General features: G+C 36.1%; 1 protein-coding gene across 5 annotated transcripts in view; it reads left to right on the top strand.

Moving 5' to 3' along the window:
• Nucleotides 1–14,388, top strand: part of LOC150082917 (TOX high mobility group box family member 4-B-like) — a 359,573-nt gene that overhangs the window by 129,564 nt on the left and 215,621 nt on the right. Inside the window, exon 1 of one of the 5 annotated variants that reach the window (XM_090377673.1) lies at nucleotides 9,024–9,167. The exons of the other annotated variants lie outside the window; for them this stretch is intronic. The gene's annotated coding sequence lies outside the window, so the exon portion shown is untranslated. Of the gene's footprint in view, nucleotides 1–9,023; nucleotides 9,168–14,388 lie in introns of those variants that run through there. 5 annotated transcript variants of the gene reach the window in all.

Raw genomic sequence — 14,388 nt, 5'->3', positions numbered from 1 at the left:
GGTTGCTCACAACTCCAAGTTCAGATTCTCTAAGGTCTGATGGCGAGATCGAGTAATCAGCCTTCTCAAGGCGCGTTAGCTGCTGTCAGTTTGTATTTTTAATGCCTACTTAGTAGTTTCTTTGTCTCAGTGTCACCTTTCGACTTCCGTTACTTCAGCACCTTATCAATTGTTCACCTAGAAATTTTTATTATCATTATTGAAATCAGTTTATTGAACCAATAAGTATGGTATGCACCCCTTACATGACCACTCAGCCAGGAGGGCGATCCATCTTACAGTTAATTATTTACATCACATATTATCTACTAATGCATGCTACAACAATTATTTACTTACAAGTCCATATCACACAATACACTGGCATATACTGATATGTAACGTTCACAAGTTAGGTTAGCATAAGCTTTAACAGTCACATGCACTGTGAATGAGTAGGGAATCGTGACACCCATCAGCTGCCTGATTTCTTTTGTTCTCTCTCTCTCTCTCGCTCGCTCTCCGGTATCAGCTCTCACAGCTGCATCAACGTGAAGATTTCCTGTAGTTTTTCCGATCTTTATGATTTTTATTCACAGAACTTGTCCAGGTCAAGTGCTAGTCTGTTGACAAGTTTGATAGTGTTCCCTGGAAACCTTCTTAGACAAGATAGGTTATCTGAACCAGCTCGAAGAGGTAGTCCTGGACCAGCCTACTTAAATACTGGGTGTTGCGACAATATTGCGACTGTGGAGGCATCGATGCGGTTAATTATAAATTTGCTAGTGTTTGGATCTTTTGAACTGCAGCTGTTGTTTCCAAGGTACAGAAACGTCTAGATTCAAGTACAGCACATATCTAGAAATGGTGTTGTGTTTCCCAGTTTCTGTTTTTAGCCATTTAAGGAGCCAATCAAGGAATTTGTCGAGGTGGGTTTTGGGAGTTGAGGACCAGATGATGGGGACATATAATGGTATTGGATAAAGGCAGCATTGTTTATGTCGGATAATCATCTGAGGGTCGTGTATTCCTTCGAGCTCTTGGTGTACCATCCGCATAGCTGCATAAGTCTTCGCTCTGGTGATGTTGAAATGTTGATGAAATGTGATGATTATATATTTAATGCCTGAGCGGTAGCACACACAGATATTATATAACAGCTGATCACCTTTATAGGACAAAATATTTACATATATATTTTGGTCACACACAATTTCCTGCAATTAGATGGGTCCTAATTGCAGGAAATCAGGACCCATCCTGTAATCAGATGTTTTTTTGTTTCGGTGTTGTTCAAACACAGACTAAAAAAAAAAAACACTTAAAGTAGGTTACTATGTTCAGTAAACTGAACATAGTACTTTTTCAGACACAGCTACTGTCAGAATGAGGTAGACCTGTTTATTAATCGAGTTTTAAATAGAATGGCATCCCCCCACCTTAGAAGCCCAGTTTCCTCTGCTGTAACCTTTCTTTGCATAGGATGTCATGTAAACTTAAAGTATTATTATTTTTATTTATTTTTTCTTACAATAAAATGTATACTATATACACCGGATATACAGCAATTATAGCCTTTGCAGTTTTTTTAAAGGATTTGAATAATGAGTTGGATCGTCTCTCTAACAATTATTTGGCAGTGTGAAGCCAGCCATGCTTCCTGATAACTGTCTGAATCAGATATGGTGTGCTTAATAGTAATTGACGAATTAGGTTTGAGGTAGCAGATATCAAAGAACTCTCTGTAGTTCATCTACTACAGAATGTCATACACACACAGAGCGATAGAGAATACTTTTGTTTGCAAAGTAGTACATAACTCTTGATTTCTTTCACTGCTACTCATGCATCTTGTCTATTTTGTGCTAAAAGTACATTACGGTCTAATGTTTATTTTTGTGATTGCGTTGTTGTTTCGTTTATTTGTAAACATGTTGATTTTAATCATATAATATAGTCATATTTGTAAATGAAAACGCTGCCTATGTGAAGGAAAAATTGGATGGAAAGACCACACCTGGAGGAAATCCTTTTAATTCTCTCTAATATGAGCGATCACGTGCTATCACCGGCTTCTTTAATTGCCTATTGCTTAGGAAGTGCCGATCCGAAGTGATGCGCGGACCTGTGCATTGTGTGAGTATCTGCAGTGACTTGCTCACTAAACCGTGTCCTACCCTGAGACTAAGAAATTGCTCTTTATGGCACAGATGCTATAATTGAAAATCTAGGCGGCTTTTTAATTAACCGGGCCATATTGGACTTTTCGTGCCAGCCTGCAGCTTTCCCTTCATCTCTTCTGTCGCTCGCATGCATTAGTTTGTGCAGTGACCCATTAACCAGTTAACGAGCTGTTATGAATCTTAGCTAATTAGCCAACATAAGTCACACAAAAGTATTAGATAGATTCAGCACCGTCTGGGTGAATACACCTCGCACGTAATTCTGTTTTCAATTAAAAATCCTTCTTGGTGTGTTGGAAAGATGGGGGAACGATCAAACTGTCTGTGTGTTTACCAATAATGTTGTTATATTTAAGCAGGATGGTATTCATCAAGATGATGATCGTCATCTCGCGTAAATTTAACAACAAAAATTAATTTTAAACGGGTCAGCATACACAAAAGTAGAAGTTTCAAATTTGTCTCAGGATCTCTTTTTTCCTTATGCTGATCTCCATATTCTGATTTTCTTCGTCACTTGTGATGAATTTCATTGGTTCAGGTATGATTGGCAGTTTACACTTTTCTTATTGTTACATGAAAAAAATTATTCCACAGTAAATGTAACCTTTTATAACTCTCGCGCGCGTGTGTGTGTTGCTTAACTAGGATCGGTTACGTTACATATAAAATCATTTTGTGTTAAACACTGAACTAATCAATCATCAAATCTTGCAGCATTATACGGTCGAATTTCATAATCTTGTTTCGTAGTGCTAACTTCTGTCATTCATTATGAAAACCCCTTCTCTCCCACTTCCAAATTTAGAAATAAGATTTATAGACTATTTATTTTGCGCGTTAGCATATATTCATAAAGCCCCTTTTGTCTTCCCTTATTGTCTGTCCTTTCGTGGTAATAAATCGACTGCTAGTGGATAGATTTTCATAAAATTTTATATTTGGCTTTTTTAGAAAGATTTACCGAACCATCCGAGAATTCGTTAAAATCGGACAAATGGAAATCTGGCAATTACTGTTCCTTTGTCCGTCCACCCGCATGTAATAACTTAATCCCCCAAGTGAACGGGGATTTGCCTGAAATTTTATACTGTATTTAGCTCTTTCAGAGCGACTTGTCGAACCTTCCCAAATATTATTAAAATATGACCAATAGAAATCCGGCAGTTATTTTACGGGGAACACTAGATGTTGTTATTGGGTTTTAGGAGCATTAGCGACTAAGGCTATATCGCCCCGTGTATACTGTCTGTAAATTGCTTGTGTTCTGTGGTTGATTTTCTGTTTGCTGGACAAAAAAACGAATTTCCGGGAGGAAAACCATGCTACCCTCGCCTGAGACCGACTAACTCAGTCACGTTGTGAAAAACTAGATACAAACTGTATTGTGTTTGTTGTTGTGTGTTCGCGTATAAAAGGCGTTGTTTTTTTATTTTTTATTATTTTTTTTATGAATCATGAAAATTATTCCTATTTGCTGACGCGTTGCTTACATTAACTAACTCCTCTTTTCATATAAAAATAACCTGCAAAATCTGCACCGGTTTCCTTTTACTTAAGTCCGAAGTTAATTACTATTAATTGCTGCCTAATTGTAAATATAAGAATGAATATATTTGTCACGGATGGAAACTGGATTAGAATCCCGCCAGGGACTGGTCACTGCTTATTGGACGTTGAGAAAACCCAAGTGGTAATCCCAGACACAACCATAATAGGATCTACAATCTTTGAGCCCCAAGTTCATTAAATTGCAAACAGTTGTACTGTTAGCAAAACAAGTTATTTGTGAAAAGAGCGGAGTGCCTAGAAAAAAAATGGGGTATTAGATTAAGAAAAAATGTTTTTATGAGGAGGACGAGAGAGAGTAAATGGAAAAAGTATCTCTCCACCTGTCACTTAATAATAAATTTTTCATATCTTCGTTCTATTTCCTGATCTATATTAATGATTAGTCCTTTTTTCTTTTGCTGCTAGTTATGAGAACATTCATTTCTTTCACGAGCATGACGTCAGCCCTCTAATGTGCTTTTCTTAGCTTTTCCTTGTCAGAACTTTTCTTTCCTTATAGATAAGACATTTAATATGTCCAATTACCTCTGCACCAGGGTCACCAGCTTCTAATGGTTCCTTCGAGGTCACCTTATCACCTTGTTCTTAGTTCGTAGGACCCCGAACATATTAAAGCACGTCGCCCCCGATGTTAGGGGACGGTTCGGTAGCAAAGAATATTAAAATGACTGCTAGAAGTGTACATCTGCTTTGGTTAAATATCTATGTTTGTTTGTTTTTGTTTAATCTGTATCGCTGATACAATCAATTTATTTCTGCTTCTGCTGTTTATCTTGATCTGTTTTCATTTCATCATAAAAAAAGACGAAAAAGTTGGCAAAGTACAGGAAAATCTATCGACAGCCAATTTCCATCAGCTGAATCCACTTTGCTTTTTATGTGCCTGTATCATGTGATCATTCCTTACATTAATAGGACGTTATTAGGCTGAACTAGTGAAGTGATAGTTTTACGCCTCCGTATAATTTCTGCAGGGTCCCTCCCCACTTCCCTCCTTCTTTATCCTGGTCAACATGGTCTAAATTGCTTTAGAACCCAAGCTTTGCGTGTGAAAGGTCACGCGATCACTTTCTGGAATTCTTCTCGATCCCGCCTCCAGTTGCCCTCTTTTGAACTTCCATCAGATAAATCTCCTCTCATCTCCATGAGCACCAGTCACAACGTAACTGACAGTTCGCGAAGACTGGCGTGTCCAAGAATCGAAAAAGGTGGAGGAGAAAACACAAAGACAAAATAAAGATATGATGGAAGAAAGCGAGACGAAACGTAGAGCGAAAGAAGAAACAAAGAAAATGAAAATGGAAAGAAAATAATTAAACAAGATAGAATCGAGGAAGCTGTAAAAAAAACAAAAAAAAAAAAAACAGGAATGATTAGCGAGTTCTAGTTTTGTGCGCGTCACAATTGTAACATCGGCCAGTAGAACACTTCATAATATGCAAATTAGTTCCTGTTTCCAGTCGACACACGTGCTAAGAAGACAGTCTTGACCTATATACTTCAATAATGACTTCCACCTCTCATACCTGCCTTTGCGAGCAGCCCGACGGACACTGATCTACATTTCTTATCTTTCTTGCAGATCCATGGCCATTCTGAAGGTCAGAGAACTGGAAAATTTATTCTGTGTTCGATGCAGCCTCCTTCATATAGAAATGACATTAGCAACTGTTCGTATCCTCTGTGCTTTCAGCGCAGCACACATTAAAGTGTATTTTATTGCTGGCAGTTGTTTAGTTAAATGACGTCACTCATTTCCCGTGTTCTTCAGAGAACCTTTCATTATCATTTTTCTTAAAAAGTTCAAGTAAGAGCATTTTCGGAGAAGTGCATACTAAATCTTAGACGCAAATAACGCTATTAATAAGAAAAATTTATGACACGCAACGAGCCAGGCATTTTGAACAAAGAAAAATCTTTCAAAAAAAAAAAAAAAAAGTCGAAGCCGGTAATTTGGCTTAAAGTTAACTATTTGTCCATTACTGGGACACTCAACTCGCCTTAACGTCAAACGCGTTTCTGTGCACTTGCTGCTGTTGCTGTGATGGGCGCGTGATAAAGGTATAAACATTGTAGCTGTGCGAGGATGAAACCTGTTTTCCAGTTGTGGATGATGAAAGCCTTGAGAACAAAAACTGCTATTCATACCGTGACCTTGGAGATCTCGACTGACAGTTTCGCCACAACTGTTCTGGTAAATGGACCGCTCTGACATTAAATAAACTACCCGTTTGCTGGAACCCTTATGTGCATGTTTGCATTGCAATGATAATTGTTTCTGGAAACACCATCAGCAAAAATATGCCGCTCCCTATAATCGTGTGAATTTCACTAGAAGGTGGAGGAAGCTCTTGAACATAAGTTCAAATAACAGAACACATACGGCTGGTGTACATGTGAACTCATCTCCTCAGTTCTGTAGATCGTCATTATCATATGGATCTATATTACGTTTCTATCCAATGCAGAACTGATATAATTGCTAGTCTTACTGCCGCTCATTTAAATTCTGGACTCCAAGTAGAAGAAGAATGGAAAAGATTAAGGACTGCTACATAGGGCCAGAGGAGTTTACAAGATAACGAATATAAGACTATTAACATATTTAGCGGTGATCTAGAACCATGAACAACTCAAACACGTGTACTACGGATTTGATCACTCGGCTACATCAGATCTAATGTAGTTTTAAGAACAACTGTTGAAGGGGAGCAAGAGTAGTCCAATTTCTCTTGTTGCGTGAGTCTTCCACTCTTCTAGATGTTGATGGTCACTGGACCGAGACATGGCTGGCTATTGATTAAAAAGTTTCTGCAGGAAATTTGTATATTTTAGCTTTCTAAATAGGAACTTTATTCTTATATTGTGTTATGTAAAGATCTACTTCTGTATATACTGTAGTTAGTATGGTGGCTGTGTCCTTGCAGTGTCTGTATCCTTATCCGCGTATACGTGAATAAGGTTATAGACATTGCAAGATCACACCCATCTGTGTTAAAAAAATGTACCGTTCTTTGTTAACCGTTGAATGATATATCGGTTTCATTAAAACAAGTTGCAATGAAGTTGTTTACTCTTGTGACCGTATAGACGACTATAAACGGAAATTTGTTTATTTTTATTTTATGAATCTTGAGAATCCTTTCTCTGATAACAATGGTCATGATTTTTCCAGAAGATGGGCGAATTTTTGTTTTGTTTCATTTTCATTATAAACTTAGGATTCTTCTGTATTCTTTAAAGGAAAACCTCAGGATATGATTTCAACATATTAAAATTTTCTTGGACAATTTTAAGTTTGGTTTTTGAGCTTGCATCAGTATTTGGAGAACCCGAACGTTTACCCATGTCACAAGTTTTTTTTGTTTTGTTTTTTTTATGCAAAATGACCAGACATCGGGCTTGGACAGTCTGAGTTCTCTAACTAAGGGAACATGCTGCAGCTTACCTGATCACTTCTTTTCTCTTTATATTCAAATATATAACTTTCCTTTTTAAAATCGAAATTAATTTTTTCTAAATCACTTGTACCCGCCATTTTGAGGAACACCTGACTGACTTATATAAACTTGCAACAGGGAGTCTAGGTAGATTCAGCTGACTCTACTGTTGGTGGTACACGCTGTTTTCTCAGGAATCCATGAAGTTACTGATGGAGTTTGTCGCTCAAGTAATAGTTACCCAGGTTTACCAAAGTTGGTCTACTGTCCGCCAGTGTTGCTTCCATATGCCGGTGTTTTGTAATTCAGTTCTTATATATAATTAATTGAGCATATAGGAATAAAAGGTAGTTACACCAAGACATTTAAAATCTATTATACTGTGCAGAATTTAATTATAAACAGACCATCTGGTAAAAAAAAAAATATTTTATTCGTATGTATATGATTTTACACAGCAAAAAAAAAAAAAAAAAAAAAAAACCCAACCAGGGTGGACTATTTCTAGCTAATTTTCAAACAACTGAAGGCTATTTAAATAAATAAAATTTCTGTTTATACTTCAAGACGACCTACCACACGGTCAGAGGAATTGACAAGATCGATAGAATACAAAAAAAACAGCACCATATTCAGCAGTCACGGGCTTGAACCCCGGTCACTCAAAATTATTGATTTATTAAAATAAAATAAGCTAGATGCAATATAAAAACAAATAGCAGACGGATGTGTTTCCACACACCAAAAAATTTCGGTTATTTTTAGATAAACATCAAATAATTCGAAATATCTGATAAAATTATCACTGTTGGTAGTCGTGTCTTTTATAGTTAGATAATCCGGAGGAATTTTTGTGGAGCGGTATACAAGATAGCGAAATAATGCCACTGTTCCTCCATCAGAAACTGATTAACCTCAGTACTGGGTGAAAAGTCACCGACTTAATGCTGTAGTCAACAAAAAGAATTGTATAGTAGATTATGTGTAGCGCCAAGCGTGGGTTTTAATCAGAACCTGTGTGGCCTGTATTTTCAAACAGTCAGTTTTGTTTAAATACGTTTCTGTTTCATGAGGAAATACGTGGTGTTTAACTTAGAATTAGCATTCTAATCCAGAGAGTAACGATATTTAATTTTGAAATTTTAATTAACGAGTTCAGTGGCATAAAGTTGCAAATACATATCGAGTAATTGTTCCCTTTTTTTACTTGCATCATTCTCTCGCTTTTCTATATTTTTATTGTTTTTTAATGTCTTTAATTCTCAGTTACACCTCAAGACGCATGCAACAACAGGCTTCAATTTTTTGGCCCACTTTTACTTTCTGCCACTCATGTCACGTGACTGTGTCGTCAGGGCGCGCGAGTGCAGGTCCATAGAGAAGAGCAAATAACGTCACAAAGGTAGTTGTTGATGTGTGTACTCAGACAGACGCTGCACTATGCATGCTGATGACGTGGACACTGATGAAGCAGCACACCTAAAAGGAGAAAATGAAAGGAATCCCAGATGCGAGTCTCACAGGTCCAGTGTGGGAGAGAACCATCTGGAGTCTCAGTTATCAGGTCATTATCATCGGACAGGCTTCATCAGTCCCTATCGGTGCCTGAGGGTTAAGGTGCTGGCCACGGAGCCTCTTGCGGTGAACATCTAGCCGAAAGGAGGGAACATTTTGGTGAGGGGGGGGGATAGAGGAGCTCACAGAGTAACCTGGATGGCTCACCATCTGGCGCTCGTGCCCGGAACTGATTGCATAAACAGCTGCTCCCTTTGTTTCTCGACGTACTCTCGTTCCCCCAGACCGTTTTCTTTTTCCTTTTTTTTCTGTTTAAATTAAAACTCGTTATATCAACAGTACGTGCGAATAGGTACGCGTGGTTGTTTTTTGATGTGGTACTGATTCAGCGTCCGGCTATCCGAAGTACAGTATTTTTCTTTTGATCACGTGTTTTGTGTATGTGTGTCCCAGATGGCAGTGTGGGTCAGTGTAACAGGTAAGAATCTTTACAAACACATGGGCTTCTAGCTACTATTTATAACAACTCGCCTGTTTATTCAGACTCTTTTATTTTCTGCTTAATTTCAACTTTTATTCTACCGGAACCTTTACAACTCCAAAAATAACGAAACTGAAATATTAAATATTGTGTACAGTTGCCATTGTATTAATTGTGCCATAATATATGAGCCTGTGGAATATCATAGTTTCACCTTGAATTAAAAAGTAAAATGGCGACTCTTGCAGTTTTATCTATTGAACTGTAATCAAATTAAAAGTACTTAGCTTTCGGATCTAACCATTCAAGATTTTAAATTTTAAAAGATTGTGTTGCATAATAATAATTGTTATTATTACAAGTAGTAATAATAGAATAAACACAGAACAAATTTAGTAAACTCGGAACGTAAATTATCTATTTTTAAGTTTCTCTGTTTTCACTCAAAACGGAATAATCCCCACTTTACAATGTACGAAGACAAATAAATACAATGAAAGTGGTATACTGTATGTATGAGCTTAAAAGTAAATCAAGACACAACATTAAATTAACTAAGCAAATCTTCAAAACTTTAGTTTCGCATGGCTGCAAGAAAGAATAACTTGACATCGTCTCTTTGTCTGTGAGCTAATTCCCCAGATATAATTAAAACTGAAATTAGCGGAATTATACCAAGCGCTGTGTTAAACGTCCATGATTCACGCAACGGCAATAATTAGTTGCGAAAGTTATGGCTGTCATTTATAATCCCAAAAATACACGCTAGACGTACCCATTTGTATTCTTTCAGACAACTGTACCTTCGATTCACTGCCGTCTCTCCCCCCTCCTACTGAGAATGTTCCCCACCTGAGCAACCCTTTACAATTACGCACGCTTCAGCGTTCCTTGGTCCCCCATCGCCTCATCTACCCTAGAGGTAAATAAACCATCTGTTGTCTACCTTACTATGGTGGATAGCGGTGTTGCTGTTCAAATGACATTGTTGACCCCCTCTGGAGGCCGCAAGATCGCCCTTAGTTTCAGCTGTTGGCAGGTCAGTGGGCGTAATACACATGAAATGCGGTGTTAATTTGGACTGTCGAGAGCGGCCGCCGCCGCTTAGGTGCCAACGATTGCGGCATCACTGTATGGCTTAGTTTCTTTCCGGGGTGAAAGCTGCGAAACCCTAGTTGCCGTGTTTCTCCACACAATGAATCGCTTTGAATGACGATAGCCGAAAGACACGAGCTGCAAGAAAGTATTTACTTTCATAACTCTTTTAAAACATTAAGAATATGTTCAACGAAATATTTCATAACTACTTGTAAATGTATTTACTTGCAGGCTTATTTTTAAGCACATAAGTTCCTCAGCAATGAATTATGAAATATCTTAGATTTGATTCTTTAAAGAGTCAGCACGAGATATCCAGACAACATTTAGTGTTCATGATTAATGATGTGGTATCCAGGCAACAACATATACAGCGCGAAGCGTGCTATATGTTATAATAAATAGATTGGTATGTAGGCTCCAAAAATTTAAAAGAAAAAGAAGGAAAGTAAGAGTTGATTCATTTTTAATTAAGACAGACCACCGATATATAAAACACTAAGTTGAGAGAATTTGAAATATATTCACACAATATTGCATTGCTTAATTGTATTGTAACTGCATTGTACTGAGTAAATAGTATTGCTTATTCATTCAAACGTTGAATGAATGGTTACTAAAGCTATCGATAGTTTGATAACGGTTCCGGCGACTGCTAAAGAGAGATTGCGAAATATAAGCAGACATTTCCTTAAAAAGTGTGTACCATTAGCAATTGCACATATTGTCAACAATTAAATGATTTTATGAAATGTATAAGAGAGAAAAATGCAACTTGTTTAATTGTCAACAATTAAATGATTTTATGAAACGTACAAAGAGAGAAAAATGCAACTTTTTTAATTGTCAACAATTAAATGATTTTATAAAACGTACAAAGAGAGAAAAATACAACTTTTTTTAATTGTCAACAATTATATGATTTTATGAAACGTACAAGAAATAGAAAAGTGCAACTGTTTTCGAAGGAGTAAATATATATATATATATTTTTAAAAATGGTTTATGAAACGTACAAGAGACAGAAAAATGCTTTTTTTTTTCGTTGTTTATTTCTTAGTAAATAACTTTTTTTTTGTTGTTGTTCAAAATAAATAAACAAGTGTCGTACATTTTTCCCTGTAGCGTAAGAAGATACGAAACCAGTTGAAATCATATTTTACGCCTTTAACACTGAAGTATTCCCAAAGCATGTATCAATTATTCGATTTAGAACTTACTGGAACGCGCAGTTAAACAGTAATACGGTGTAGATTTGAAACTGGAACCTCCTGTTGACTTTGCGGCATGCTAGAGATACACAGCTTGCACCACAATGGCTCCACAGAGAGCTGTATCTCTCCATGGGTGCCATTCTCGTTCTTGTTATTCTGAGGATTTTCACCTCTTCTTTCCGAGTTGCTATTTATCTACAAAGTATATATATATATATATATATATATATAGTACAGTTGATACACCAGAGCTGTTTATCGGAATATATGCCGTGTTTTAAACAGCATTTACAATAAAGACAGAAAAAAAAAAAAAAAAGACAGATACGCGGTTGCCTGAATAAAAGTCATTGGTGTTTTGAGAAATAAGATTTTCTTCTTTGGCTAGCGACACATCTTGGCTTCGATCGCAAGCTCTTGTCAAACAAACTGCATAAAGAATCGGGAAAATACATTGGTCACTTTGCTAGTGATTTGGGAAAAGGTTTTTTATTTTTATTATTATTATTTTTTTTATTGGGGGTGCATTTTGATAATTGGAGACTCTAAACTGACAAACTATAACGATCCCCAAAAAGAGTGTAGTGCATATTAGGAAATAAAATATATAAATTTATTTTGTATTATCTTTACATATGGATTCGTAAATTTATATTAAATCAACACAATATGGGCCAAGTGGCTACATACTCCAAGGTCAAGCTTAAGATTGTGCATCTTATCGAGGAAGTCAGAGAGCAGAAAATTTATACGTTGACCGATCTGAGCTTTTTCTGAATGGACTGCTATATCTTTGAGTGAAGCACGGAAAGTTGGTAAGAGGTCATTATGGTAGAGTAACATAGCCTGTTTAAGGCCATGCACTGTGCAATGAACATAATAGTAAAATTTTTCTTAAGTATTTATTTTTCTTTTGCATATCGCTATTTTGTAAAATAAATTTCTTTATTTATACTCAAACAAAATATTCTCGAAATACTTGACGTTTTTGATCAAAATGCTTAAAAATATATATCGAATTTAGCTTTAACATTTGCGGTAGGTAAATCTTAGTTTTCATCTTTTTCTCAATCGATATCGATCATAAAAGCTTTGTACAACGTGACGGATACAGCGATACACACAAACTCATCTGTAATACGTTTATAATCTATGAATTTGTATTTTTTGCGTTGATTTAAATAATTCAAACAAAGTGTAAGGTGAAAAAAAACGACCTTTATGTATCTTAACAGTAAAATAAACTGTTTAAATTAATTTAAATTTTGTGAACTTTATTTTTATATATAAAACTACGCCCCCTCCGTAGCCAAGTTGTCAAACAGGAGACACATTTGCATCTTTGCATTTGAGTATACCGTTTTTCAAGCTCGCGTAACTGCTAAACACGGTGATATTCTTGTACTCTCTCTCTCTTGTGAACTTGTGAACTTATCTAACTTTTCCAGTCGTCCCGGAGTATAATAAGAAAATTTAATTTTAGTTTACTTTTATATAACTTTATTATTTTTTTCTTTTTTGTATTAGTTAATTTAAGAGTTTACATCATGTTGAATACTGAGCTGCAACGTATAGTTATTCCGCATTCAACCTGCACAGAGTTCAGTACCATCAGTATAGAGAAGAAGCACGGGATAAAGGTTGCCAAAGCTCTTGAAAAGTAAAAAAAAAAAAATAATAATAATAATAAATTTGCGTGGGTTAGTTGCTGTTTGTAGATGTGTCATTTAGGATGGCATCTTCTGTGTTCGATCCATCTATTTATAAACATCGTATATGTGCGTGCATTTACTTCTTCTTTCATCCAAATTTTCTTAAAGCGGCATTTACCATAATGGGTAGAGTATAACTCCATTGAAGTCAAGATTTTTGTTCTTTCTTTTTTTGCCACCTCTTTTGGAAATGAACTTAGAAGGCAGAGAAGACACAAGGTCCTATGTCATCACCTGATCTTGCTAGCTTATCAACCGAAAAATGAAATATTCGAAATTTCTGCTGGTTATATACATCATGTCTTAAAAACATGATGGATATATATATGGAGTGAGAGAGAAGAAAAAAAAATGCAGTTTCAGTGCCTCTAAATATGTTGAAACTCTTTCCTTAGGTGTGAGCGACGTTTATTATTATATTATTAATCATCGCATTGATACTAATAAAAAAAAAACAACAGAAAAAACCTTTCTAATTGGGCTTTTCTGCAGGCCATTGTCATAAAAAGTTTGCAAAAATATTAGAGTGAAAAAGGGAGGCCTGTTTTATTATCAACAGTGTTTCCATTCTCTGTTTAATGTAACTCATTTGGATGACGTCACGCTTGACGTCAAAAAGTCATGTGATAATCGTCCATGCAGAAAATTATAACAGCTGGGAAAGTTATTAGGCAAATGAGCCGCCTAGAATAGAAATAATAGGACTGAGAGAGAGAGAGAGAGCTAATTATAGTCTCGGGCTTTAAATAATGAAGTATTGTACTGATAGGAAAAGTATATATATATATAAAATTGCGTTCATTGAGACAGAAAATATCATTTTGTTAATTTAAGGCCCAATCTTCGAGATAGCTGTCTGGTGCCTGTAACAGTTTGGTTACATTCAGGCTCTGTGGTGCATAGAAAAATTGTTGGCGAGTGAGTTTTTATTTATAGATAAATCTATTTACGATAGGTTGAACAGAAAGTACGCACTATTTCTAAAAATAGATTTATCTATACACTTATATTCCTTTTTTCTTTTTTACCCTACACTGCAAACTATTTAAATTGATAAATCTACAAAACAAAAAGCAGCGTCAATCAGCATTCATTAAATTGATATGTTTGAAAATATGGGGTGGGTGTTTGTTGTTTTGTGTGCCTTAAATTTAATAAATCGACAGGACAGTTGCTCCGTTAAGCGGTTACTTA

This window comes from Mastigoproctus giganteus, chromosome 7 (genome assembly GCF_048544385.1).
Source record: "Mastigoproctus giganteus isolate SK-2022 chromosome 7, ASM4854438v1, whole genome shotgun sequence".
NCBI lineage: Eukaryota > Metazoa > Arthropoda > Arachnida > Uropygi > Thelyphonidae > Mastigoproctus > Mastigoproctus giganteus.
The sequence above is the reverse complement of the archived record's forward strand: the minus strand, read 5'-3'. Positions and strand labels throughout refer to the sequence as shown.